The 4143-nt window shown below is 43.1% G+C and overlaps 1 long non-coding RNA gene across 5 annotated transcripts in view; it reads right to left on the bottom strand.

The window, feature by feature from the left end:
• The window catches only part of LOC118146328 (uncharacterized), a 200056-nt gene that overhangs the window by 120110 nt on the left and 75803 nt on the right, over positions 1–4143 (bottom strand). The window lies entirely within an intron of this gene.

Below are 4143 nucleotides of genomic sequence, written 5' to 3'. Positions count from 1 at the left end.
CACTCCTGTTCCCTGTCCGAGGCTGTCTCAGGCACTGCAGGGGCCACCCCAGCCCCTGGGGAAGGACGGTGGGAGGGCGAATAACCAACCCGCTGGTGCTTTAGCAGAGGACCCTGAGGTGCACTGCACACAGCTCCCCAGCACCTTCCAAGGGACCGTGCTCCAATGGTAACCCACATTTTCATACACTTTATTGACTTTTCTCCCTTCCCTGTCTCCCCATCCCTACTTGTCATTTTGGTTCTAGAAACCCCTTCCCAAATAAACTGCATGCACCCAAGTCTTTGTCTCAGCATCTTCTTTGAAAGAACTCAAACCAAACCTGCTATATATTATGCTCAGCAAACAGCCCAAGTGCCACCCTCCCCATGCCGCTGCCCTTGATGGCACGTGTATTGCTCATGGCTTTTCCCCAGGGAGTCTGGAAAATGTCTTCAAAGCAGGGCAGACACAGAGAGTTGACCAGTGTGATGAAATCCACTCCCCATCCTAGACATGAAGAAGAAATGCTTAAGGAAAAAAAAAAAAAGCAAAAAAGTGGTAGTCAAGAAATAGAGTTTGTAGAGTTTGGAGGCAGGAGCATTAGATCATTATAGGCTGGAGAGGATAGAAAGTATTCACAGTGGTGAGAGCTGGCCTGGACTCTGAAGGATGGTCCTGATGGAGTTTTCTGGAGGATGATGGTAACATGCAGAAAGAAGGATGTGCCAGGTATGTTCAGAGGCATGAAAGCAGAGAAACTGGGAGAGAGCAGAGTTTTTATTGGCTCTGGAAGATGAATAATGCACAGGGTCTCTAGAATTTTTTTCTTTGTGACAAAAATCAGTGTAAGTTTAGTTTCTTGGCCTCCTTAACTCTAGTGAATTTGACCACCCAACAATACCCATTAATCATCCCATATCCAACTTAGAAATGGCTTCTCCAAACCTTGAACTCAGAGATTTTTCTTCTTTTCCTTCTTCTTCTCTCCTTCAGTATTAGTCAGGGTTCTCTAGAGGGATAGAACTAATTGGATATATTAGTTATAACTAATAGGATTTATCCTATTAGTTTCTATTGGTTCTAATAGGATATATTAATTATATTAGTTATAATTAATAGGAAATAACCTATTGGTTCTGTCCCTCTAGAGAACCCTGACTAATACAGAAGGAGAGAAGAAGAAGGAAATTTATATATAAAGAGGAGTTTATTAAGTGTTAACTTAGAAGGTCTCACAATAGCCTGCCTGCAGGCTGAGGAGCAAGGAGAGCCAGTCTGAGTTCCAAAACTGAGTCCAATGTTCGAGGGCAAGAAGCATCCAGCATGGGAGAAAGATGCAGGCTGGGAGGCTAGGCCAGTCTCCCTTTTCACATTTTTCTGCCTGCTTATATTCTAGCTGTGCCGGCAGCTGATTAGACTGTGCCCACCCTGATTAACAGTGGATCTGCCTTTCCCAGCCACTGACTCAAATGTTAATCTCCTTTGGCAACACCCTCACAGACATGCCCAGGATCAATACTTTGCATCCTTCAATCCAATCAAGTTGACACTCAGTATTAACCATCACGCCTTCCAAAGTATCATCTCTTCCTAATCCTCCCATAACAATGGGTATAAGTTATGGAGGTGGGTTAGAAACTAGTGCCTATCCCTCATTTAAGTTGCCAGATGGATTTAACGGCACCTCAAAGTCAACTTGCCCCAAGTGAAAGTCTTCTTTGCCCATGAAATACACTGGCTTGCTACTTCCCTACATCTCTGAATGGCTCCACCATTCCTCTGGCAACCACGCTCTCAAAGCCCAGAGGGAGGAAAAGAAAATGGATCTAAACAGAACGCCAGGCCCCACACTGTGAATTTTCACACCTTACCCATTAATACAACAAGCAAGAAGGTAGATGATATTGTCTACCTTTGCAAATAAGGAAACGGAGGCTTAGAGAAGTTAAAGAATTTGCCTGAGAATAAAGCTAAAAGTAGCTTTAAAAAACCAGAGCTGGATTGTGAGTTTAATGCAAAGTTTGTGCTCTCTTCATCCTTCACCAAGACCTTTTCATTTTCTCTTACCTCTTATGTCTGCATTTCCCTTCCATTCCCACCACTACTACCCTTCTCTACTGTCCCACCCAATGGGGGAGTCTCCAACAGGTCCCCCTGCTTATAACAGTCAAGAGGGCAGCTGTACACCAGGCCCAGTACAGATGCTTCATGTGAGGAAACTGACGGGCAGCTGACTAATGCATAACTTCTGGCCTCAAAGGAATTTATAGTTTGGAGTCAAAAATAGCAAGGAGATGGTGGGAGGAAGGTGAGAAAAAAGGGTGGGAAGGTGAGAAAGGGGAGGGAGGGGAATAAGGTATGGGCTGTAGAGGGAATCTCTCTGTCTCGTTTGCCCTAGGAACCCTTCTGCTCTGCCCCTGCCTGCTTCTGGGCACTCTTCCTCACCCCTCCTTGCTGTCCATGCAGACTCAATGTGAGTAACCACAATTGCAGAGTGTGGCCCTCTTCTTCTGATACGGTCCTAAATACAAAACCGAGTAGCCAGAAGAATCACTTCTAGGGTAAACATCTGTAAACACCAGTTATATTTATTTTCAATATTACCAGTTAACATCATGGTGCTCTTACAGATGAGCCGGACTCTGCGCTAAGCACAGACTTTCTAGGGATTATTTCATTCACAGAAAAAACCATGCATTTGCAGACAGACAAAAACATAGAGTCTCAGGGTCAAAATGGGTAGAGCCAAACCTATGTGCCCAACCCAAGGGTCCCTGAGCTCCAACCCTACATCAAACTGCCAACATCATACACCTTTTAGAAAAAGATTCTTGTTACAAAAGTACCATAGGCAGTGTGCGTGTAAGGTCATTGTAAAAGTGTCGGTAAGCAAGACATAAGTGTCATCTCACCACCCAGAAGTAACCACTCTTAACATGTTGGCTTAACTGCTCCCAGATGTTTCTGTGCCTGTACATACTATTCTTCTTAAATAAAAACAGGGTTACATGGTGTGTACAGTTTTGTAACTTTTGTTCACAAAACAATACAAAGTATATTGCATTTCTTTCTTTATCATGAAATAGTCTTCTGTAATACAGGAGGTTGTGTAGGCTTTCTTTATTCTTTTGAATGGATACACCATAACTTATTTAATTAATTCTTTATGTTTAGACATTTAGGAATCTGGTTTTGTTTCATCCTTTTAGTTTGTCACTCTTGTGAATAGTTCTGTGGTGAACATCCATGTAGTTGAAGCTGTCTAGCCAAGCTCCTCACACCCTCTCAAGCCCTCCTCCAAAGCCTTTGCCACACTGGCGGGCTCAGGGCCTTGGAACATGGTGCTTCCTCTGTCTGCATCTATTCCTCCCACTCCAGTTACCAGCTAACTCAGCTGTCTCTCAGGTCTCAGATGAAATGCAGCTTCCTCTAGAAAGACCAGGCCCTTCTGCTGTTTGGTCTCCTAAACCCTACCTTGACCCTTCATTGCATTTAACCTAATTATGATGAATTAATCGGTCACATAATTACTTATCTAATGATGATGTTCCCTACCAGACTATTGGCTTCAGAATGGCCGTGTCTTTGGCTCCATTTTTCACCATGCTGTCCCCAGAGCCTAGCCAGAGCATTTCATAAGAGTTTCTAAAATCCTTTCCAGAAGGTTTTCAGCTTACTTTGCCTAGATCCATCAGAGGAATCACATGGCAGCCATAACCTTATGAAATATATTTCTTAAATAATAAGGCTTGAAAGTCAAATGTTTCCTTGGACCATGGGCTTCAGAATGGATGTTGTATTAGCACACACGAAAACAACATTCATCTCCTTGGATTTTTCCATCAGAGCCCTTGGGTGACCAGGTGCATTGTCAATGAGCAGTAATATTTTAAAAGGAATCTTTATTTCTGAGTAGTAGGACTCAACAGTGGGCTTCAAATATTCAGTAAACCATGCTATAAACAGATGTGCTGTCATCCAGGTTTTGTTGTTCCACTTATAGAGTACAGGTAGAGTAGATTTAATATAATTCTTAACAGTCCTAAAATTTTCAGAATGGTAATTAAGCATTCGCTTCAACCTAAAGTCACCAGCTGCATTAGCGCACAAGAGACTCAGCTTCTTCTTTGAAGCTTTGAAGCCAGGCATTGACTTCTCCTC

Source organism: Callithrix jacchus, chromosome 12 (genome assembly GCF_049354715.1).
Source record: "Callithrix jacchus isolate 240 chromosome 12, calJac240_pri, whole genome shotgun sequence".
NCBI classification, from domain to species: Eukaryota; Metazoa; Chordata; class Mammalia; order Primates; family Cebidae; genus Callithrix; species Callithrix jacchus.
This window is presented reverse-complemented; position numbering and strand designations above follow the sequence as displayed.